The sequence below is a fragment of the Podarcis cretensis genome (assembly GCF_951804945.1).
Source record: "Podarcis cretensis genome assembly, chromosome: 16".
NCBI classification, from domain to species: Eukaryota; Metazoa; Chordata; class Lepidosauria; order Squamata; family Lacertidae; genus Podarcis; species Podarcis cretensis.
Window position 1 is genome coordinate 10,247,105 of NC_137186.1, and position 24,552 is coordinate 10,271,656.

Genomic DNA, 24,552 nt, shown 5'->3' on the forward strand with positions numbered 1-24,552 from the left:
GAAACCAGAGCTCAGTGGCCTTGCATGCAGGAGGTCCTGAGTTCAAGTCCCGGCATCTCCAGGTAGGGCTGAGGACGTCCCCTGCCCGAAACCTTAGACAGATGCTGCCAGTCCGTGCAGGCAACACTGAACTCTATGGACCAGTGGTCTGCCTGTTTATAAGGCAGCCCCGTCCTATATCTGGTGCCAGGCCTGTCTCTCCTTGCCATCTCCCCTGGCGCAGTTCTGTGCCCGCCTTGCCCCATCTGTTCAGGAGGGAAGAAACCCTTTCTGCTGGCGCCGTTGCTACCCTGCAGGCTGAGTCAAGCCAGCACTTTCGGGGAGGGACCTGGGTGGGGGCGCGGCTTGGCTCAGCAGGGGCAGCGCCCACCTTGCCAGGTCGCTCGGCAGGGCAGGTTGGGGCACGCCGGCTTGGCTCAGCCCCGCCAGGTGACACAACGCGGCTCGGAGAAGTGGGGCAGGAGGCAAGGAAGTAGGGCGAGGAGCGAGGCTGGTGGTGGACACCCTTTCTGGTCGCTTGGGGCAGGTGGCGTAATGATGTCTCTCCCCCCCCCCACCCCACCCCCGTGATTCCCGGCAGGTGGTATTCAAAGGTACGTCGCCGCTCCTGGCAGCAGAGGGAGAGCGTCCCCATCGTGGCTGGCAGCCGTCCGTCTCCCGGGATTTGGCCACCAAGTGGGTGGCGATCTCTGCACCTTGTGGCAGGGAGTTCCAGAGGGGAATTCTAAGCAGAACCTCCATATTCCAAGGCAGTGTCTCTCGTTCTTGCTTCTTTCTTGCTTTCCCCCCTCTTGCAGTCCATTTTTCCTCACCCGAGGGAGATTTGGGAGAAAAAAAGGATCACCAGGGTTGTGATTTGAGGCAGAATAAATGAGAGATTCATTCCCTCTTCTTCTCTCCAAAGGTTTGGTTCAGCCTTTGTGGAAGCAGGAGGGGACTCTGGAGCATGTGCAGAGTGCACTTTCCACACCGCAAAGCGCCCATTTGCTAGCGTCTGTTGGTTGGTGCTTGATAAAAGTGTCTGTCTGGAGGGGTCATCCTTGCTCGCCTCCACCCTCTCGCCTACCCTGGTGTTTCACAGGTGGAAATAGGGTCAACGTTGTAAAATCCTTGTTGCCTGAGATTCTTGTTCAGAACATCTGCATGCCCAGCCAGCAACATGTGGCTGAAGGCTCTCTTCCCCTTTCTGTATGCTGTTGACCAGATGTTTTGCTAGACTACAAATCCCATCGTCCTTGACCATTGGCCAGACTGGCTGGGGGCTTATGGGAGTCCAAGAACATTGGTCAAACTACAATTCCCAGCATCCCCGGCCATTGGCCATATTGGCTAGGGGGCTCATGGGAGCTGGAGTCCGAGAACATGGTCGAACTACAACTCCCAGCATCCTTGGGGGCTGATAGGAACTAGAGTCCTCCTGGTAGGCGCCTCCGCTGGGTAGATTTATCCATCCTACCCTGTTCAAAAAGCCAAGAGGGTCTTTGCTGCCACCTCATTGAGGGTTTGAAACAAACCAAAACTGCAATTGTCTGCTGCCAAGACGAGCCCGGGCATTGTGCGATGTGACTGGATGTGCGGTGGCGCTCTTGTGTGTGTGTCTTAACACGCATGTGTCCTGGAGACGAGGCCCGCCCGCTTCTAAGATGTTAACTCCCAGAGATCCTGGCAAAGAGTTGCAGCCTTGAAGCAGGGAGTCACACATAGCAAAATCTGAACAGGACACCCCCCCAGAAAAAAACCAGAAAATGATTTTACTTATATATTCATAACATTTAATCCTCCGTCCTTCTCCTCCAAGGAGCTCAAAGCAACGTACAGAGTTCCCCCCTCCCTCCACACTAACCCTGCGAGGTAGGTTAGGCTGGAAGATGGTAACTGGCCCATTGTGACCCCAGTGAGCGTCATGGCCGAGTATGGATTCGAACCCAGGTCTTTCCCGTCCTTGTCCATCTTAACCATCGCAATCACCCCCGATAGGGAAGAGCTGGAGGGCTGCTTCAAGGTCAGATGGTTCTACTTTGAGGATGCCACGCAGATGGCAACTTTTATTTTTGTCACTCTGCAAAGTTGGGTGTGGGGGAGCGGAGGGCCGCATTCTGTTCTGGGCAGCCTGCCAAGGGCCGTGTGTGCTAGCGGTGGGCGGGGCCAGAGGCAAAAGTGGGCGGGGCAGCAAATATAAATTTTGCCTTTGAGCATGGGGCTACACTTGCTCACTTCTCTCTCTCTCTCTCTCTCTCCCTCTCCCTCTCTCTCTCTCTCCAGGCGAGTAAATAAGGCATGTTTTAGTTGACATTCCCGCATTTCAGGGGGTTGGACTAGATGACGCTGAGGACAATATGATCAGAGCTGAAAGGCACATTCTGGCCAGGCAGAAACACGCAAGCAGTGTGTGAAGCCAAGGGCCAGCGGGGGGGGGGGGAGTGTTGCCTGGGGAGAGTCCTGAGGGCCAGATAGCGATATCTCGAGGGCCATATTCAACCCCTGAGCCCGGGGCTCCCCACCCCAGAGCTAATAAGCCTCCACTGACTTTTGTATGCATGTGTCTGTTTGCGAGTTGTACGGCTCACCGCTTCTGCAGCAGCCTCTGGAGTTGGCTGGCCATTAATGGAACCTCCCACTTCAGGGGCAGTCTACCTCCAAGGGCCGGCTGCTCAGCGCATGCCAGAAGGAAAGGCGGAGGAGGAGGGCGGCTCTTCCTTTCATATGGCTTTCGGAAGGCTTCGCGGCCTATGCTTGCCAACTTCCGAAACGGCCTCCGCGGCTGTGCCTTTTTTTGGGAACGGGATGCTCTGTAGTCAGGCATGTGTGCTTTGATCCATGCGCCATGGGACGCCACGCGGTCTCTCACTCACACGCTGATTTCCACAGATTGAAGCACAGGAGCTGCCCAAGCCATGCCTTCCAGGACAGTTGGCAACCCTGCTTTGTGTTTATACGGACGGAGCACAGAGTCTGCGAGGAGCTTGTGTGCGCATGTGAATGCCAAAGGACTCCGCGCCTCGCTTTTCTTACAAGCTTCTCTTAAATTATCTGCTTGCTGATCAGCCTCAGGTAGCTTCTGTGCTCACCACAACTGCTTCTCCCGCACCTGGGTGGGTGAGTGGGTTTAGAGGCGAGGCCTCCAAACCGGCGCGATTTCCCAATAAATGTCATGAGCAGCCATTTCACATTTTCAGAGGCTTCCGAGGGGTCCCCGCACCTCTTGCCTTGCGTCCAAACGACCCTGCGAGGCAAGCATGTGGCGTTGTCCCCCTCACCCTCAATAGGGCGGGAGGGGAAACGCCGAGGGATGCGCACGGCGAGATTCGAACCCGGGACTGTTTCCTGACTTGTAGCCTTCGCCGCACTTGGCTGGCTGCTCGCTGGTGGTGGTTAGTGTGTGTGTGTTTTTCCGGGTGGGTGCCTTTCCGGGGAGCAGGGAGAAAGCAGGGTGAACCCCCCTGCCGGGCTCTCCGTTCGAGGCTGGAGAGCGTGGCAAAGGGTTAAGAAGGTTTGAGGGTGGGGTGCTCACAACCTGGGGTGTGGGCGTTGCCGCCTGTTTGAGGTGGGATCCTGCCTGCCTGCCTGCCTGGCTCAGAACTGTTTGCTCCTTCGAGAGAGTGAGAGAGAGAGGGGGAGAGAGGTAAGTGGCAAGGGTGAATCGCCGGGGGTGGCTGAGGGATGTGTTTGGGCAAAGGGGGGCTTGGAGAACGGGCGCTCCAGGTGCCAGCCCTCCTGAGATGAGCCTTTGAGGGTTCGCTGGCAGCCTCTCCGCCAGAAATGTTTGCCCGCTTGGCAGGGTTCTGCGGAGAGGTTCCAGAACCAAGCAGAACTGGTCGAAGGGCCCTGCAAAAGTGTCGGAAGCTGTAATTTTAGCCCTTTCCGGAAGCTATAGGTGCTGGGTTCGGGTGGTGGCAAAGGGGGGGGGCCCTCTCCCTGCCCCTTGCTACCCTCTTGGGGCAGCTTGGCAAGGGGTTTCTGCCCCCCAGCTGTGGGGCCTGGCTGTTTTGAGGCGAAGGGGGGCATTTAAACTGGTTCTGCTTTTACGTTCCGAAGATTATGAAATTATGTGTGTTTGTGTGTGTGTTTCAGTATCAAACATAACCTAGGCAAGTGGCTGTTTTTGGCATCCTTTAACCGCCCCGTCATATCCGCAACCGAGCCCCCCAGTGTGTATCCTAGCCCCCCACATTTCCACCACATGTTTTTGGGTCTCTGTGGTTTTTATTCCCTCCCCATTTTGTAATATATGATTTCCGCTTGGGTAGTTTTCCAAAGTGTGTCAGTTGCCGCGTCCCCTTGGAATTCTCTCTCTCCCCCCCCCCCCCAGATCGAGTGGGGGTGTGTGCTGTGCTCTTTCTGTGGGGTGCTTTCCCTTCCTCTATCTCCTGCTGTCGGAGGATTCCTTCAGTAACTGGAATCCACCGTCTCCTTCCATAATTGAAATTTGGCACAAACTGATTCACCCTTGGAGAGGCGTTGGTGGGAGGGGAGGAGAATGAGCTCTGGTAGGACTTTCATATCTCCGGTGTTGTGGCACAGGTTTTGCTTGCTTGCTTCCTTGAAATCCTCTGGATTTAGTTTGACACCTCAGCCATGCTTCTAGTCCTCTGTGTGTGTGTTTGCGGGGGAGAAACTGCAGAGATCTGTGAAAAGCTTTTCCGGTGCCATCGTCATGTTTTGCGAGGGGAACTCCGCTTTCTGTAGTTCAGTTTCCTTCTTTCTTTATTAAATGGCAAGTTGGCAGATTTTCTTTTTTAATATACGTAGATTCTATCAGCAAAGTTACTTCAACATAAACCCATTTTGCACAACTCCCGTGTTTCTGTTTCAGTTCGTCCTGTTCATCTCCGGTTTCCCACTCCCAACCTCTCCTTGCCCACCGAAAAAGTACCCTATTTTTTGCTCTATAAGGGGAAATGTGTGTGCGTCTTATGGAGCGAATGCAGGTTGCGCAGCTATCCCAGAAGCCAGAACACCAAGAGGGATCGCTGCGCAGCGATCCCTCTTGTTGTTCTGGCTTCTGAAATTCAGAATATTTTTTTTCTTGTTTTCCTCCTCCAAAAACTAGGTGCGTCTTATGGTCTGGTCCGTCTTATAGAGCAAGAAATATGGTAATCTCAAAAACTTATGAAGGGCAACCAGATTGCTATTAGGGTGGATGAGTCCAAGTTCAGAATTTTCGTATTATTATAATAATTATTAAATTTATTACCAACCGCCACCAGAAAGTAGCCAGCCCTTCACCAGCAGGTCCCAGGGGATGTTGCGACCATTTCAAATCTGGTATTAAAAATGGTTTAAACTGATTATAGTCTCAGGAACAGGGTGGGCCTTGAAAGCACACACCTCAGATGTTGTAGGCCAGAGTCGAATCATAGAATTGTGGATTGGAAGGGACCCCAAGGGACATCTAGTCCAACCCCCGCAGTGCAGGAAGCCCAACTAAAGATGCGTGCCTTCAGCATCCCCAGAAAGCTGTGCAGTGGAGAAGCCAGGCATACCTCTGTGGGGAGGGAGTCCCGCAACTGAGGGGCTGCCACCGAAAAGGCCCTCTCGTTTGCCACTGCCACCCCAAACAACTGAGGGGGGTGGAATTACCAAGGTGCCCCCCCCAAGGACGGTCTGTGGGGAAGGGCGAGGCCTCTCAGATATTTGGAGCCTAAGTTACCTAGGTCTTTGGGTGCTGGCATTTATTAGCACTTTGAATCGGGCCCGGAAACTGAAATTTTCCAGTCACAGTTGAAATCGGGCCTTAAACGGGCAGTCAGTGCTGATTTCCGCATCTGTGCAAAGATGTTTTTTTACAACTCATCAGAGATGTGGCTGGGAAATGATGTGAAACCCATCCTAGGTTGAAGTTGGGTCTTGTTGTCCCAGGAAAGGTGGTTGGCTAGGGGCTTAATATGCATGCAGGTAGCTACAAATTCTGCTGTCCATCTCTCAGCACTGCGGTTTGCAGGTTGGGAGCCCATTCGTAGTGCTCAGGGGACTAATCCTGTTTTTACCACCCTGAGCACCTGGAAATGTGCGATGTAGCAAAGCTTGGGGGAAGGAAGAGACATAACCACTTTCCTCCGCTGCTGTGCCGCCCGACCCACGCTGCAAAAGGATGTCGGTTTTTATTTTCTCAAAAGAGGTTTTGTCAGGGTGTAGGAAGCTGCCCTGTACAGAATCGGGTCCTCGGTCCATCAAGCTCAGTATTGTGATTGCTGACGGGGCAGCTGTGTACCTGTCCTTACCTGCAGCTAGCAACAAATTTATCCAGTTTGTCCAGTCCTCCTTTAAAGCCATCCACGACAGTGGCCACCGTTGCAGGTTTGATCCCTGTCTGGGACAGCTGCATATTCCTGCAATGCAGAGGGTTGGACGAGATGGTCCTTTACAATTCTCAGATTCGGCATGGAGGTTTCTGGGTACCAGGTTTGGCGACCGCAGTTTAAAAACCCCTGCCTTACCTCCATATTGAGTACCATTTCCATTTCCACCTGTTCTTTTCTCCTTGCTTATTGGGACAAGTGAACTGCTGTAAGAGCAAGCTACAGCCAAGTGATGTAATTGAGATCACCGAGTCGTAGTGTTGGAAGAGGGGATCCATGGGTCATCTAGCCCAACCCGCTTTGCGAGTGGACATTCTGTTGTGGCGACCTAGATTCAAGGTGCCATTTGGCACCAACTTATATACCCGAGTTTCTAACACTAAACCTGAGCAACTGGTATTCAGAGGCACTGCCTCCAACAGAGGAGGGGAAACACAGCCGTTGTGGCTTGCAGCCATCAGTAGCCTTTGCCTCCCTGGATTTGCCTGGCCCCCCATTTAATGCCATCAAAAGTTACTGGCCGTTGCTTACCTCCAGTGGGAGCAACGTCAGAGCCTTTGGATCAGCCTACTCTACATGGACTTGTATAAGACAGCATGCTCCAGATGATGTATCGATATAGAGTGATACCTTGGTTGTCAGAACTTCATCCGTTCTGGGAGTCCATTTGACTCCCGAAACCGTTAGAAAATCAAGGCGCAGCTTCAGAATGTCTGCAGGAGCTTCCTGCACTCAATCAGAAGCCATGTCGGACATTCGGCTTCTGAAAAATGTTTGCAAACCAGAACACTCACTTCTGGGTTTGCGGCTTTCGGGAGCCGATTTGTTTGGGAGCCAAGCCGTTCGACAACCAAGGTACCACAGTATCATCCAAAGCCAGTTTGAAGTCCATATTTTTATATTAGTATCATAGTTTTTGACCTTGCGATAGATTGCGAATCATGACGTGTGCATGTGCTTTGGAAAAACCACAGTGGGGAAAACCACAAAGCCTAGCTCCGTCCTTATTTCAGCCATTGTGATATATCAGAATATTGCGATGTTTAATAAAGGTAAAGGGAACCCTGACCATTAAGTCCAGTTGTGGATGACTCTGGGGTTGCAGCGCTCATCTTGCTTTACTGGCCAAGGGAGCCGGCGTACAACTTCTGGGTCATGTGGCTAGCATGACTAAGCCGCTTCTGGCGAACCAGAGCAGTGCACGGAAACGCCGTTTACCTTCCCACCGGAGCGGTACCTATTTATCTACTTGCATTTTGACGTGCTTTTGAACTGCTAGGATGGCAGGAGCAGGAACAGAGCAACAGGAGCTCACCCCGTCGCGGGGATTCGAACCGCCGACCTTCTGATCAGCAAGTCCTAGGCTCTGTGGTTTAGACCACAGCACCACCCGTGTCCCATTGCGATGTTTAGCTGGTGATATATCACGAAGTTTAAAACCAGATACCACCCAGCCCTAAAGAGTATTATGACCTAACCTTAACCCTTGCCTGCCCCTTACTGTCCTCAGCCTCCCTCTTTCTCCCTGGTCCACCCAGGACCCACTGAAATGGGCTCCTTCGACAGATGACCATTTTGTTTCTTTCACCATTTAAAAACTGAACTTCTCATGGGCAAAATTCAGTGCACCTTGGCTACCGGGACTTTCGGCTTGCTGGGTTTTTGGAATTTGGCAACATGTACTGTCTCTGCACACCTCCATCTCCTTGGGAAGAGTCTTTCCTCCGAACAGGTCAAAGTGGTTTACATAGTTCCCCCCCACACCTTTTCATCTTCACAACAACATTGCGAGGTAGGTGAGCCTCAGAGATAACAGACCAAGGTCACCCTGTGAGATTTGTGGCCAAGTGGGCAGGTGGGGATGTGTTCAACTCAAACCCTCCAGTCTTGGTCCAACCCTCTAGCCACTACACCACACTGCCTCCTGTGGGGAAGGGGGGGAGAGAAGCTACGCTTGCATTTTGCCAGCTGGCGTGTTTCAAAGTTGCGAGTGGAAAGAAAATAGTAATGATCTCTGTCTCACTTGGAGACCGAAACAGAAGCACCATTGGCTTCCGTTGTCTCGGAAAGTCGCACTTCAAAGCATCAGCAAACGCAGCGATGGCAATGAAAGGAACTTTTATCTGATTTTCTTTTAAAAATAGACAATCCAAATAGTCAGCGTGGGGTTTTATTTTTTTTTTAAATTCTTAAAAAAACACCCCAGAGACTGTCTCCTAAAGACAGAACTGCCGTCCTTATTCAGGATGCTTTCAGACCTTGTTGGACCACAGCTGCCATCCATCCCCAGCCAGCAGGACCAATAGTCAGGGGGGATGAAGTTTGGGGGAATCTAGAGGGTTACAGATCCTCCACCCCAGTCTTGGACACATGGCGCAGCCAATCAGGGATCACATGGCCCAGCCAATTAGTGTTAAAGGCATTTACAGAGCTGTAAAGCAAGGTTGGGGAAGCTGGGGGAATGTTCAGATGTTGTTGGGCCACAGCTCCCATTAACCCTAGTCCGCCTGGCCAATGGTCAGGAGGGATGGGAGATGAAATTCAGAAAAAATCTAGCGGGTCACTGCTTCCCTCTTCTCAGGCTGTGAGAGGTGGGGTCCTACAGATCCTGGAAGTGAGGAATTGGAGTCAGGAGGAGGGTTAGAGTGGGAAGGCGGAAGGAGAGAGAAATGGAAGCCTATTCTCTCTCTTTTGTTCTCCCAAATTCATGGAGGATAAAGGCTCTCGATTGGCTACTAGCTGTGCTCCGCCTCCACAGCTAGAGGCAGCAGCGTGTGGCGTGGTTAAACTGTGGAACTCCCTGAGACAGGAGGCAGCGATGCTCCACCATCTTGGATGGCTTTAAAAGAGGTTTGGACAAATTCCTGGAGGTGAACGCTACCCGTGGCTACTAGCCATGGTGGTTGTGCTCTGCCGCCACAGTAGGATGCAGCGATTCTTCTGAGTACAATGGTACCTCGGGTTAAGTACTTAATTCATTCCGGAGGTCCATTCTTAACCTGAAACTGTTCTTAACCTGAAGCACCACTTTAGCTAATGGGGCCTCCCGCTGCCGCCACACGATTTCTGTTCTCATCCTGAAGCAAAGTTCTAAACCCGAGGTACTATTTCTGGGTTAGCAGAGTCTGTAACCTGAAGCGTATGTAACCTGAGGTACCACTGTACCGACCTGGAAAGCACAAGAGGAAAGGGCCGCTCCCGTGCTCAGGTCATAGCTGTCAACGTTTCCCTTTTTCTAAGGGACATTCCCTTATTCCGAATAGGATTCCTCGCAAGAAAAGGGAAAAGTTGACAGCTATGGCTCAGGTCCTGCTTGCTGGCTCCCCACTGGTTGGCCACTTGAGGAAACAGGAGGCTGGACTAGATAGGCCATTGGCGTTCTTGAGACGCTGAGGACTAGCCTCATGCGCTGTGGCCTTGCAACACAGAAACTTGCTTTCTTTTACTTTCAGCGCCTGATCTGTTTCGGACCTGATTCACCACCCACTAGCCAAACTAAACACGCTCTCTCTTTCTCTCTTTCTTGGCCCTGTCCAAGTCTAAGCCAGCGCTCCTTTTCCTGCAAGCTGCAACAACTGCGTTGCTGGACATTTTTTTTAATATGTTCCTGAAGCGTATGACTATTTCAGTCTCCCCCCCCCCTTTCTTAAAGAGACCACGTTGTTTAGGGGCTGGGAATCCTCCCACCCATCTGAACCACTCCCTTCCCCTGGGAACTCGCTAGCAGCAAAGTCACATCAGGGCGGCTGTGTGGTTTTGCGTTGTGTTGTGTGTGTGTGTGTGTGTTTTATGGTACGAAAGCCTTGCTCTCTCCTGCTTGCTCCCAGCTCTCTGGCAGGCGGGTTCCTTTCCTTGCCAGGGTCCTCCTGACCCAGGGGAGAGGCTCTGCGTGTACCGGGGGCCGTTCCCAGGACCTGTTTGGGCACGTCCCCTTCCCACCCATCGCCTGCCTGGCACCGCTCGGGAGCCCTGGCGCAAAGGCCGCCTCCCCTCCTTCTGTCCTTCAGGGCCGGTTTGCAACAGAGTGATTAATGGGCGTTGGGTAGGAAAAAGTACAGCCGGTTCCTGAGGCTGCCTGCCAGTGCCCAGGTGTTGCCACCCTTGGCTTCCCTGCCCTGCAGTCCGCTTCCTTGACTTAGGCAGATGAGAGTATCCCAACACCCATGGCGGGAGCCCAGCGCCACACCCGAGTTGGGAATTTCTGATAAGAGGAGCCTGGTTATCCGAATCAGGCCAGTGACCCAACTCATCGGTCCTTCTGTTCTGTAGATCAGTGTTTCCCAACCTTGGGTCTCCACCTATTTCTGGACTCCAACTCCCATCATCCCTAGCTAGCAAGATCAGTGGTCAGGGGTGATGGGAATTGTAGTCCAAAAAAACAGTTGAAGACCCACGGTTGGGAAACACTGCTCTAGATGCCCCACTGGAAAATGGTTGAGTTAGCCTGGCAACCATGCCTCTTTCCATTTTATTTTTATTTTCCCCATGCTCAAGCAGGGCTGGATTAACCATTAAGCAAAATAAACTTGATGGTTGTGGACCCTCCTTCCTTAGAGGTTTTTTTTTAAGCAGAGGTTGGGTGGCCCTCTCGTGGATGCTTTCGATCTGAAGATTGCTGCATTGCAGCCGGGTTGGGCTGGATGACCCTGGGGGTCCCTTCCAACTATCCAATTCTGTGATTCTAAGCATGTGATGATGGCATCAAGGGAAGGGAGGCACCACAATTTTTTTTTCCATTTTAACCAAATTAATGGTCACAAACTGCTCAGCTGAGTGTTCGTTTTCTCAGTTGAAGTACATGGAAAAAATCGCAACAGAACAACTTTGCGGCAAAGCGTGCTGGGGTGCCTTATGTCTCCTAAGTATTGAAGCAGGCGGGCTACGTAAGGATCTGATCCAAGACTTTTCAATTAGAAAAAGGAGGAAGGTTTTCCAAGTGTAAATAAAGTTGGAAGTACAGTGGTACCTCAGGTTAAGTACTTAATTTGTTCCGGAGGTCCGTTCTTAACCTGAAACTGTTCTTAACCTGAAGCACCACTTTAGCTAATGGGGCCTCCTGCTGCCGCTGCGTGATTTCTGTTCTCATCCTGAAGCAAAGTTCTTAACCCAAGGTACTATTTCTGGGTTAGCGGAGTCTGTAACCTGAAGCGTATGTAACCTGAGGTACCACTGTATTCAAAACAAGCATTATTTTCCATCTTACTGTAGTTTTTTTTTCGTAACGTTTCAAAAAATAAAATTTTGTTCTACGGTCTATTATTGTTTATAGTTTAAATTGGATATATATGGGGGGGCACCAAAATATTTTAAGTGCTTAGGGGCCTCAATAGGTCTTAATTTGGCTGGAGTCTCCTCCTTCCCCCTCCCTGCTTTTGGTGTGGGGTGGGGTTCAAGCCAGGAGAGAGCTAGCTGTGCTATCCTCCTCCAGGTGTGCTAGATGGGCTGGATCCAGCAGGCTGTTTTTACATTGCCGGACTCCAACTCCCATTAGCTCGCACCAGGCAGCACCAATGACCAGGGATGACGGGAGTTGTAGTCCAGCAACATCTAAGGCCCGCAGGTCCTGCATCTCTGCTTCTTAAGCTTGCTAGGAATCTGCCTTGATGCCGCTCAGACTCTTGGTTCATCAGTCCCAGTGCTGGTTCCCCTGTTTGGCGGCAACTCTCTCTGGCAGAAAAGGGTTGTTCCCATCTCGTTCCCTCTCGCTTGCGGGTTTGCCAGAGGGGCATCTGGTTGGCCACTGTGCCATCCTGGGCCGCATGGGGCTTTGGCCTGACTCAGCTGGGTAGAGCCTGTGGCAGATGGGGGCACTAGGGAGGAAGAGGGCGACGCAGAACAGCAACTCATGCAGAGCAGCAGCAGGCTGTCTCCTGTAAGAGGCAGGCCCAGGTTCTGGCATTGAGGCATGGCAGGATCAGATGGGAGAAGGTGGGACAGCAAACTCATGCAGAGACACAACAGGGCCCCCTCCTCTTCCTGTAGCTCAGTGGTAGATCTTTTCAAGGCAGAAGGTTCAAGCCCCAGTTGTGTCTCCCCGTAGGGCTGCGAGAGACTCCCTGCCTAAAACCCTAGAGGCCTGCTGCCAGTCAGTGTAGGGAATCCTGTGCTAGGCTGACACCGTCAATGGCGGCTTCCTGCGTTCCTCCTCAATGCATAGGCGTCGCTCCTTGAGGCAATTTTGCAACACACAAGTTTGGAAATGAGTAATAGACACATACAGCTAATAACTCGCCCAGCTAATATTTGGGGATTGCAGGAGCTACCGAGTTGCCTTTCGCTGGCCAGTCTTTTCCTGGGCGCTTCACTGCGGCTTCTTGCAACACAGGTGTTTCTAAGACGATCCCTCAGACATCACTGGGATCCCTTGGGGGCAGCCATCCAAGGTGTTTTGGGGCCTTTGGTTTGGGAGGGAGATATTTGGAAGAGGGGCAGTGTGCCATCTGACACATCTGACACATTTGGCTGCATAAGGTCCCAGGGTCAGTTCTGGGTTTTGATCATTCAGGAGCCAAAACGTCCGAGAACTAGGCTGCTCGACTTCCAAGGTATGACTGTACTGGAGACCCATTGCAAGTCAGGGTAGCCCGCAGACGGGGAACCTGTGCCCAGACTCCCAGCTCCCCCAACCTCAGCCAGCAGGGCCAGGAGTTGGGGCTGTGTGGGGACTCCAGAGGGCTGCAAGGCCCCCCAGCTGTGGGCTAAAGCAGGGATCAGGAACCTTTTTCAGCCGTGGGCCGGTCCACCGGCCCTCAAACCATGTGGTGAGCCGGACTATATTTTTTTTGGGGGGGGAGTGAACAAATTCCTATGCCCCACAAATAACCCAGAGATGCATTTTAAATAAAAGCACACATTCTACTCATGTAAAAACACGCTGATTCCTGGACTGTCTGTGGGCTGGATTGAGAAGGCAATTGGGCCGCATCCAGCCCATGGGCCTTAGGTTGCCTACCCTGGGCTAGAGTGTCAGACTCGAAGCACAGAAGGTAAAGGGACCCCTGACCATTAGGTCCAGTCGTGGCCGACTCTGGGGTTGCGGTGCTCATCTCGCTTTATTGGCATGACTAAGCCGCTTCTGGCAAACCAGAACAGCGCACGGAAACGCCGTTTACCTTTCCACCAGAGCGGTACCTATTTATCTACTTGCACTTTGTGCTTTTGAACTGCTAGGTTGGAAGGAGCAGGAACCGGGAAATGGGAGCTCACCCTGTCGCGGGGATTTGAACCGCCGACCTTCTGATCGGCAAGCCCTAGGCTCTATGGTTTAACCCACAGCACCACCCGCGTCCCTAGTGAAGCACAGAAACTTGGCTCCAAATCCATAAAAGGTATCAGTGTTGGGTGACCTTGGGCTGGATAGTATCTCTCAGGCTCGCCTACCTTCCAGGGCTGTTTGGAGGAAAGGCTATAGGCATTCCCCAGGCTCCTTTGGATGAAACTTAAGACAGGAACGTAATGCAAGCGTCTAACCGTCCCGATCGACTTAAGGAATGTTCTTCTTTGGCAAGATAGCATCCTGATTATTATTTTTTAATGCCTTTGCCATGAGTACTACAATACTTTAGCTTTCAGCCCCCCTCCCTTGAGCCAGAAGCGGTCTCTTGAGTTTCTTAAGCCGGTCAGGTTCTTGAGCATGTCTAAGCAGCCAAGCCAACCCCCACCTGCAAAAGTGCTTTAAAATCCCAAACTTGTACTCCGTTTGCATCTTAATTCCCTAACGTCCAGCACTCGGAGCTGCCTGCCCGAGTTAGTGAACATTTGGCAAACACGTCTCTTCCGTAATAAGTTGAACCCCCATCGGTTCTGTTAGGTGGTGTTTTGTTTTAAGTTAAAAAGGAGACTTTTGCTTTTTGACCATCTTACTTTGCGTCCCATCGTAGGAGAAGTTGACGCAGATCTTTGGATCATGTCATGTCAACGACGTCTGTGATGTGCCGATTGGCTAGGATGCCTGAGGTCACACCCCCAACATACATCGAAAACACACCTGTACCACTTCGGCAATCATGGCTTCCACCCCACCAAAGAATCCTGGGATCTGTAGTTTCCCCCATCACAGAGCTACAATTCCCAGAATCCTTAACAAACCACAGTTCCCAGAATCCTTTGCAGGAAGCCATGCACTTTAAATGCGGCAGTGTGACCTGACTCCCACTGGTAGGAAAAGGCCCTACTTTTCAATCCTCAGCAACTTCAAGGAGGCCTGGGAATCTTCCATCTGATACCCTGAAGAGTCTGTGTGGACAGTCGTAAAATCGCAGAGTTGGAATCTCTCCCCCTCTCTATTATATTGCTGAAATAAATCAAATAAAGAAATATGGGTGGATTGGGCAGGGGAACCAGGATTTTTGTGTGTGGAAGGACTGTGAGTTCCACATCCAGACAAGCGCAGAATTATTTCAGTTCTAAGAATACACGCTTGGCTTCAGTTAGTGGATTTGAAACAAAAAACGAAGTAGATCCTGCAAGTCTGAAGTTGTGTGGATGTACAACAAGTATACAACGGGCAGCAGGGCGTATGCCTTACAAACAACCTAGGGTGTGAGAACCAGGGATTTTATGACCGCACAAGGCTTTGTTGTCTCAGGACGCTCAGGTCCTTTAGTGCTGCTTTAGGATTGGAATTGTTTTTCAAGTTGTTCAATAGTTTGGATGTGTGTGTGCCCTCCGTTACGACATAAAGACAATTAATTATAAGATGCTTTGGAGAGTTCAAAGCTCTCCCTGAACTTATCAGGCCAATCTTGGCTGCAGCCCTGTGAGGTAGGCTGGCTTGGCTGTCCCCTTTATGGGGCGGCGGAGACTGAGAACAGGGCAGCTTTGCCCCCGAGCCGTGTCATGCGTTGGCTGGTGTGAGATTCAAATCTTGAGACTATCCGACTCGCACCCGACATTCCCGAGACTTGAGATTGCTTCCACGCTCGGCGCTTTGCTTCTGCCTTAATTAACTTTCCCATACTTGCAAAGCAGAGTGTGAACTTTCAGCAACAAAACTTTGGTTTTTCTAAGCTTCTTCCTTGCATTAAAATTTGGCTCAGGTGTGTGTCTTTACCAGTGCCTCTTGAGGACTAGCAGCCTAAGGTGCCGGCTGGGCAGGAGCTGGATTTGCTAAATATCCAGTAAATCCCAGGTTCCGGTAGGCAACTGGAACAAAAAACCGAAAACCCAACACAATTCCAAGCTGGACTGAAAAATGCGCAAATTTTAAAACTCTTGACCCCGCCCCTTGTCCCACCTGGCTCCGCCTCTGACCTGATCCTCCATGACCTGCCAAATCCCTCTAGGCTCCGCCCCCACCATGCCTGGGATTCCGTCCTAGCTGAAAATTCTCCTAGGCCCTGCCTTCACCCCACCAAGCCCCGCCTCCCCATCCAGGCTCCGCCCCTTGCACATCGCTGTTACTTCTGCGGTCTGCTGGTTCTGGGGCTGATGCCCAGGACGGCCGTCACAAATGCAAGGGGAACCGCAGGGCTTAGTGTCTCTTTTGGGGGGAATTCTAGCTGATTCAGCTTTTCTCTAACCCCTGTGTGGCAAACAACACTCTCCAAATTCCCCCTTCGCTGCATTCATCCTCTCCCCCCCCCCTTTTGCATCTGGTCACCCTCCATATTCAGGGCTTCCCGTAAATGCGCAAAGCCCCAGCGCCCATAGATGTGCACTTTTGGCCCTGGCCTCCCGGCCCTTATCTCTCAGCATCTCCCCCGAGAGCGGCGGCGGAGGTGGAAAACCCCCTCCTCCAGTCACCGCCGGGATAGCTCAGCCCTGCTGCAACATCCGCCACCCACTTTTTAAATTCTTCTTAAAACGGAGGCAAACAACTGCCTGGGAGCTACATTCCCCCCCCCCCCGCCACACACTCTCTGCACCCTGGCCATCCCTCAATCATGACACCCTCTAGGCATCGAGGGACTACAACTCCCATCATCCCTGAGCATAGGCTGTATGTGTGTGGAGGTCAGTGGGAGCTGGGAGCCCCCGTCAGTGAAGACCACCAACCTTAGATGGCCTGAAAAGAGGAGTGGGCCTGTAGAACTTTGCAGCCTAGACCGTGGCTGGCTCCCAGTGATAGAAATTCAAGTACAGTGGTGCCTCGGGTTACTGATGTTTCAGGTTACAGACGCTTCAGGTTACAGACTCCGCTAACCCAGAAATAGTACCTCAGGTTAAGAACTTTACCTCAGGATGAGAACAGAAATCGTGTGGTGGCGGCGCAGCGGCAGCAGGAGGCCCCATTAGCTAAAGTGGTGCTTCAGGTTAAGAACAGTTTCAGGTTCAGAACGGACCTCCAGAACGAATTAAGTACTTAACCCGAGGTTCCACTAAGTGCGAAATGGCACCTTGAATCTAGGTTGCGGTAGCCACAACAGAATGTCGATTTGCCACTGGGGGGGTTGGACTAGATGACCGCTGGGGTCCCTTCCAGCGCTACGATTCCATTATCTCAACTACATTGCTTGCCCTTACAACAATTCACCTTCCCCAGGAGGAGAAGCACGTGCAGGGGAAATGGAAATGGTATTAACTATGGAGCAAGGCAGAGGTTTTTTAAACTGTGGGGGAAATGCAGAGACTACTTCACAAAACAGTGCCCTAAAATACATACCTGGACTTGTTTTGATGAATGTCTGCAGGAGACTTTGTGGATATTTAAGTTAGAATTAGAAAAATCTTAATAATTATTCATAAAGGAAACAGTTTATAAGAAGCAAATAAGGAGTCCAGGTACAGGATAAAGGAAGTCTTTTATTTGGTTGTTTGTATTGTATGTTATGCTCATTGTATGTTATGTTCATGTTTAATGAGGGTGGATTTATGTATTGGGGGGGTGGGGGTTTATGTTATGTTGTAAAAAAAATTCCAATAAAAATTTAATTTTTTTTTTTAAAAAACCTGTGGTAGCCAACCTGGCTCCCAGAAATCTGCATGTGGTCACAACTGGACCTGTGGCAATAGCAAAACGCGCCTGGCGCCTGGCTAATTTCTAACACCGCCGGCTCCTTTGTCTGTCCCAGAGGGTTATTTATTGAGCCTCTAAGGGGCTGTTTAGTGTGGATTGGCTAGCCAGCTTGACTTTGAAGTTGGGAACCTTTGGTTCCTTTCATGGCCAGTCTGAAGAAGTAGCCAAACCCGACGGATAAGTTCTGAGTATTTGGCTGGGCATGGCGACGCTGAACCCTGCAGCGGAGGCATTTGCCTTGCCCGCTCGGCCATGCTCCGAGGGGCCCGAAAAGGCCCCTGTAATTTTTTCCCCATCAGATGTTGGAGGGTATCGTTTCTGAAACCTGGGTTCCGAAATCTCTCTCCTGGGTGACGGAGGAGACAGCTTTCGAGTGGTTGAGAGGCCGTGGGTGTGATGAGCCGCCAAGCACGCAATTCTCACAGACCCCCCCTTGGCCTGCCGCAGCAAAAAAATCTTTTGCTGAAAACAGGAAAAGGTGTCAAACCCCAGAGCTCCCACGTCAAAGGTGCAGGGTGGGGGGGACGATGGGGGGAACGGTTGCTCCGTAAAGATCTGGTTTGGGTGTCGCTAGATTTGTTGCCGAATCTTCCCCTTGTACACAGTTTTTCGGCCGACAATGACAGCTTGATCGCACCCAGGGCATTCGCGATGGAAAATTGCCGTCTAGCTCAGCCTTCGAGCCCCACGTTGGACAAAAAAATCCCTGCATTTTAGAACTTTGGACTAAATGACCCCGCTGTGTGATTCAGTGATTGTCCACACGGACTTGCAGCAACTGTCCAAGGCAGGCATAGGCAAACTTGGCCCTCCAGATGTTTTGGGACTACAGCTCCCATCATCCCTAGCTAACAGGACCAGTGGTCAGGGATGATGGGAGTTGTAGTCCCAAAACATCTGGAGGGCCGAGTTTGCCTATGCCTGGTCCAGGGTATCAGATAGGAGATTCCCAGGCCTCCTTGAACAGCTGAGGAATGAATGTAGGGCCGCCTTCTACCACTGAGTCATGGCCTTTCCCCTAGAAATAAGCTAAGATTCTGGTCCTCATGATTCTAGAAGATAGGAACACAGGAAGCTGCCTTACACTGAGTCGTCTAGACCGCTGCCCCATCTAGCTCAGGACTGTCGACACAGGCTGGCAGGGGCTCTCCCGGATTTCAGGTAGGGGACATTCCCAGCCCCACCTGGAAATGCAGGGACTTGAACCCGGGACCTTCTGCATGCAAAGCAGGTGCTCTCCCACTGAGCTGGGGTGCTTCCCACCCCCCCAGGGCTGCTCGCAATACACCTCCATCCTGGATTACAAAAGGGTGCAGTCGCAAGCTCACAGGTGAGACCGGGCTCAGGGCAAGATTGCTTCATCGCCCCAGCCTGAGCCAAATGGCTGTTGTATCAGATCTTGGTGTGTAAACTCTCTGCCATAGGTGGGGAAATGATTCGAGCACAGCAGGTAGCTGGAGTTTATTGTGGGGTAAGGCGACATGATGCCCCGCCGTTTAGATTAGTTCAGGATCATCTCCCTCTTTGAGATGGATGTGTAAGGCTAGAATGCCAGCGAGCATGCACAGAGTGCCTTTCTCTTGGCACTGACGTCTTGCTGGCATTGCAGGTTTGGGGCCCAAGGACTCTCATTTAAAACAAGGCAAACAAATATAAGAATGTGTGATGGTAAGAATTCTCATTTTGGATGACGAGAGCCTGATCTGAATGCCTGCTCACTCAAGGAATAAGTGGACTTATTCAGACTCAGTTTTCCCCACCTGTGAAATGGAATCGCAGTGCTCTGAGTGGCTGTGGTGACTAACCTGGACCATCATTTTAAGATTGTTTCTGAGACAAGCTTTATTCCTCTGGTTTTTACACCTTTTGGATACTGGCTTGTTCCTTCATCTTTGAAAGCCTAGTTCTTGATTCCTCATATTCCACAGCCTTCCAATCTGGACTACTACTACTACTAATATTATTAGCAGTGAATCCAGAACAACTTGGCAAAACATCTGAACACAACATCTCCACATTCTCTAGTTTCCATTTCAAATTTTTCTCTGCCAGTGAGCTGCAAAACGGCATGTTATTTTAAAAATAAATACACTGCAGTTCTGATTTATCTTTAAATCTTGCATCAAATGCACAGTTAAACCGGAATAAATTACCCCAAACCTCTGTCAACCAGGCTATTTGGAACTGAGCTGGATATTCCTGCGTTTGGGCAATTTTTATTTACATTATTTGGGTTGTTAAATGTGTACCCTGCCGTAACCTTTCAAGGGGCCTATGTACATTATTCTACACCTTGCCCTTTCTGTTATCCACCAACCCTGTAAGGTAGACTAGGCTGAGAGAGGGCATTGACTGGCTCAAGGTCAACCAGTTAGCCTAGCGGCCGAGCACGGATTCGAACTCGGATCTTCTAGCTCTCTAACCACTATACAACACTGCCTCTTAAGGCACAAATGCATTTCCTGAGCAGCATTTCCCAAACCTCACATCCTCCAGGTGCAGATGGAATACAACTCCTATCATCCCTGACCATTGACATTGATGGGAGATATTGTCCAGAACATCTGGGTGAAGATTTTGGGGTGCCAAATTCACCGAACAGAAATCATATTGAAAGTGAAGCTTACTTTATCAGCAGTCAACATTTTATAACAACTGAATGCACATAAATGCAACTGAAAATCAGAATTAAAATACTAGACACTCAGGCAATATTTTCAGGCAATCCTAAGAAGTCTATTAAGGATAGCTGTGCCCAAAAACTTTGCCTCCTGATCAGTGGTTGACTTATAGGAACCCTGCAGCTCGGAGGAGGGACCAGGGAGGGACTGTATTATGGGATATATTAAACCTTTCCTCACCTCTTCATAAAAACTATAATAGAGAAGGACATGCAAAATAGACTCCGCCTCAGCGTTGCTACAGAAGCTGCATCTGTTGTCCAGTGAGGCCACAGTCACACCATGTTAAAAGCCCCATGACGCTTCTTTAAACAGTCATGTTTCCCCCAAAGAATCCTGGGAGCTGTATTTTGTTACGGGTGCTGTTAGGTGGACCGTGCCCCCCCCCCATTCTCCTCCCAGAGCTACAGTTCCCAGAGTGCTTTAAGAATCAATCCCGCCTCCCTCCTCTGGCGTTCACTGAAACACATAAAATTCTAGTCCTCTGGCAGGGATAGGCAACCTAAGGGCCGGGGGCCAAATGCGACCCCAATTGCCTTCTCAATCTGGCCCACAGACAGTCCAGGAATCAGCGTGTTTTTACATGAGTAGAATGTGTGCTTTTATTTAAAATGCATCTCTGGGTTATTGGTGGGGGATAGGAATTCATTCAATTCCCCCCCCCCAAAAAAAATATAGTCCGGCCCCCCACATGGTCTGAGGGACGGTGGACCGGCCCACGGATGAAAAAGGTTGCTGAGCCCCAGTGGCGTAGCGTGGGGGGTGCAGGGGGGCCCGGCCGCACCGGGCGCAACATCTGGGGGTTAGGGTTAGGGGGCACAAATCCACGGGTTAGGGGGCGCAAATTACTTGCCTTGCCCCGGGTGCTGACAACCCACGCTACGCCAACGCTGAGCCCTGATCTATGGGAACAGCTCTCCTGGGAGACGATGGGGGTTGAATTGGAGATGCACTGCTCACTGAACCACATTATGGGAACAGTGTGATGGGGACATGGGGGGGGGGAAATATAATAATGGGAGAATCAGGGTGTTGCACAATTGTCCCTGTGAAATATTAAGCAGATGGTGAGTTTGGGTCATAGATGATGCAGTTTAGTAGTGCATCTAGGTAATGCCAGACTATGACATTCATGGTATTATGGGAATGATTCTTCCTTGGGAACATAGGGGAACTGACTTATACCTTGCCGTTGTCTACACTGACTGCTTGGGGGTTGTATAGGTGTGTCTGCTTTCTGTTTGTTTTGGGCTGGGCGTGGGCATTTTGACTTTTGCTCAGGGGGTGTTCCTTTGAGATGCGTGTTTTGCAGTTCCTCCCACTTCTCTATATGTCCCTTCCCCACAAAACTTTGGGGACCCCCAGTGTTGCACCTCGAAGCTGCCCCGTTTTCTTATCTCAAACCACACCGGGCATGATGCCTGTGGTTTCTGCAGCGTGGCGACGCTCTTGACATGCTCAAAGGCACTCTCCGTAGCATGTACGGATGATAAAAGTCGGTTGTGCTCACCCTGACTATACAATACTGTAGAGGGGATCCTGGGTACTGAACACGCATTTATTTACATGCCAGTGTGAGGAACCTGTCGCCCTCTAGAAGCCAGCAATAGCCCTCTCTCCCCGCCACGAATTTCTCTAATCCTCTTTTAAAGCCATCCAGGTTGGTGGCCACCTCTGCCTCCTGTGGCAGGGAGTCCCGTAGATTAACTCTGCTGCAGTTAAACTAAAAAGTCCCAAATGCTACCACTAATTTCTGATGCTTTCTCGTTTTTGTCCTCTCAAGGGGCTCAGCAGGAGGGTCACCCCCTCTGGCAGTCTTTGCAAGAACCCTGAGAGGTAGGTTAGGCAGAGTGAGGGGAGCCAACCCACACTTTGGGGGTGGTGAACAGAGGATTTGACTTTGCGCTGGCTCTGCCGCAGATACAGAGTTATGTCCTCCTTCTGCCTTTCCTGCTAAAAGCTCCATGCTTTCAATAAACTGCCTAGCAGGCAGCAGTGCACCAGGTGAAGCTTTCCCAGAAATGGCTGCACCGGTTGAATTTCTGCCCGCTGTGCAGTTTTTAGAGCCCTCTGCCTGCAAAGCCCTTATAGCTGATTGCGTCTGGACCCTGCCAGTCTCCCCTCAGCTCCCTTCCGAACCCTGATGGCTTCCGCCTGTGCCACAACCACCACCTCTAATCCCAGCCGATTGCTCCTCCTGCTAATCCCTCCTAATCTGATTGGCGTTTGTCAGGGTTTGTCAACCCAGAGGGGCATGATGGCTTAATTGCAGCTCAGCCCGTCCCTCTGCCTCCCACCTGTGCCCGCAGGGGCAGGTGGAGAAGGCCTCGTGGGTAATCTCAGGACTCCTGGGTTCTATTCCCAGCCCTGGGAGGGGAGGGAAATCGAGAGCGGAGGTTTCTGTGTTCTCAGCAGAGGCTTGCTGCCTTGTTTTGTTCCCCCTGCTATTTCGCAGCAGCAGCCGGGCAGAAATTCCACAGGCAAAGTGCTGTTTGGCCACCTTTCTCTGCAGTGGGAAGGGCCGTGCAGCTGCTCGGTTTGTTTTACGGCACAGCAGCCAGGCAGAAATCCAACAGGAAAAACACAGTTCTCACCTAATCCCTGCTGCTCAATTTCTGCCCTCTTTCACAGCAGCCAGGCAGAAACTCGTCAGGTGAAGTGCCACACAGACACTGCGTGCAGCAGGTGACCTGCGATTGCTCAGCTTCTGCCTGGCCTTTAGAGCTGCCAGGCAGAAATTCAACAGGAAAAGCTCTTTCTGTCTCTCTCTCTCTCTCTCTCACACACACACACACAATATTCACTGTGCAGGGAAGATCGCGTCAATGTCTGCCTGACACCGTGACATCCTGCAGAGAAGGGGGCAAAGGCAGTGGCGCTTAGACACGAGGAATGGGAGCACGAGGCTTGGGCTGGGGGGTGGGGAGAGGGCCGGGCGTGCAGTGTGGGAAAGGAGTGGGGCGCTGGGAGAGCTGGGGAGGCTGCTAGCTGGGACTTGGAGAGACCGCGGAGAGAAGACCGAGCAAGGCCTGTCCTGGGCATTTTGCCCCATTGCGCCCCTCCCTGAGGGAACGCAATCAAAGCCAGCCTCTCTCTCTCTCTCTCTCTCTTTCTTTCTTTCTTTCTTTCTCTCTCTCTTGCTCCCCCCTCGCTCCTCCATGCCAGGCAGGGGCTGGCAAAGTTCTGGTTGAGCTGGCATCCCCCCCCCCGGGCGTTGCCATGACGCGGACCGCGCCCAGCTCCTGGGTCAGATTGCTCCTCCAGGAAGAAAAACCACGCCTGCCTGGCAGGTCCCCATCCGTCGTCCCCCCCACCCTCCAAGCCTTCCCACCGCCACTCTCCTCCTCCTCCCCGCAGAGCCAGCCTGCCCGCCTGCCCATCCCCTTGCCCGGCCGGTTGAGCCTGCTTGGCAGAGAGGGGAGCGGCTGCCCCTGCTTGGAGCCCGTCCCCTTCCCACCCACCCCTGCCCCGTCGAAGGCAAACACACAGCCCAGCTGGCTGGCACCCAAAGCGGGCAGGGAGTGGCCACAAGGCAGCCCCGTTCCGACTTCCGAGAACAAGGCGAGGCACGACGACGAGTCTCTCTCTCTCTCCCCCCCCCCATACCCCACCAGCTTTGCCCAGCTGGCACCCAGGCTATCTGGGCAAAAGGTGGGTGGGAGAACAGTATGCAGCAGGGGAAACATTATTAGAGGGTGCTGGAGGGAGTTTGGAGGACGGCAGATAGGATTATTTTACTTTCCTTTGTATAGCACGTTTTTATCCAAGCAGCCTAAGGTAGCATACGTTGCTCCCCCCCCCCCCCACTTCCCACAACAACCTTGCAAGGCAGGTTAGTCTGTGAAGCAGTGACTGGCTCCGAAGAGCACCCAGTGAGCTTTGTGGCCAAGTTGGGATTCGAACCCGGGTCCCTCCCGGGTCCTAGTCTGACGCTCTCGCCACCACTGGCTCTCTCTTAAAAACTGACGTCTTTTCATTGGTATTGGGTAGGGGGCGAGCTAACCTTTTTATTTCAGTTTCTCATTTCTACCACTGTTTGATTTCCCCCCCCCCCCCAAAATGAAAATTCATTCAGTGTGAATTTTTCCTACTGTACCCATTTTTCGTACACAGTTTGCCAGAGAGGCACATTTTCTTTGCAGAGCGTTTCCCCCCTAATATAATGGGTAGGGTGTTTTCACAAATACATGCACTAAAAGTACAATTTGCCCTTAACGGCGTTTGCACCATCATCCTTTGCCACACACCAGAAGTTGTTGAACTACAACTCCCATCATCCTTGACCGCTGCCTGAGCTGGCTGGGGACAATGGGAGTTGTAGTCCAACATCAGCTTGGGGAGGAGCCAAAGCTGAAGAAGAATATGCTGGAGAAACTGCATCATAAAATTCAGAGGAGTGCAGATTTCGAAGGTGGGCTGCGTTTCAGTTCTTGCATCATTTCGGAAAGTGCAAAAATTAGGTAAAGGTAAAGGGACCCCTGACCATTAGGTCCAGTCGTGGCCGACTCTGGGGTTGCGGCACTCATCTCCCTTTACTGGCCTAGGGAGCCGGTGTACAGCTTCCAGGTCATGTGGCCAGCATGACTGGCGAACCAGAGCAGTGCATGGAAACACC

The 24,552-nt window shown here is 51.6% G+C and overlaps 1 protein-coding gene across 6 annotated transcripts in view; it reads left to right on the forward strand.

Annotated features, from left to right (window-relative positions):
* ZBTB7B (zinc finger and BTB domain containing 7B) overlaps positions 1-24,552 on the forward strand; it is a 55,315-nt gene that overhangs the window by 21,668 nt on the left and 9,095 nt on the right. Inside the window, exon 1 of one of the 6 annotated variants that reach the window (XM_079958165.1) lies at positions 2,461-3,092. The exons of 3 other annotated variants lie outside the window; for them this stretch is intronic. The gene's annotated coding sequence lies outside the window, so the exon portion shown is untranslated. Of the gene's footprint in view, positions 1-2,460; positions 3,093-3,264; positions 3,623-24,552 lie in introns of those variants that run through there. 2 more of the 6 variants (XM_079958163.1, XM_079958164.1) reach the window with 2 other exon arrangements.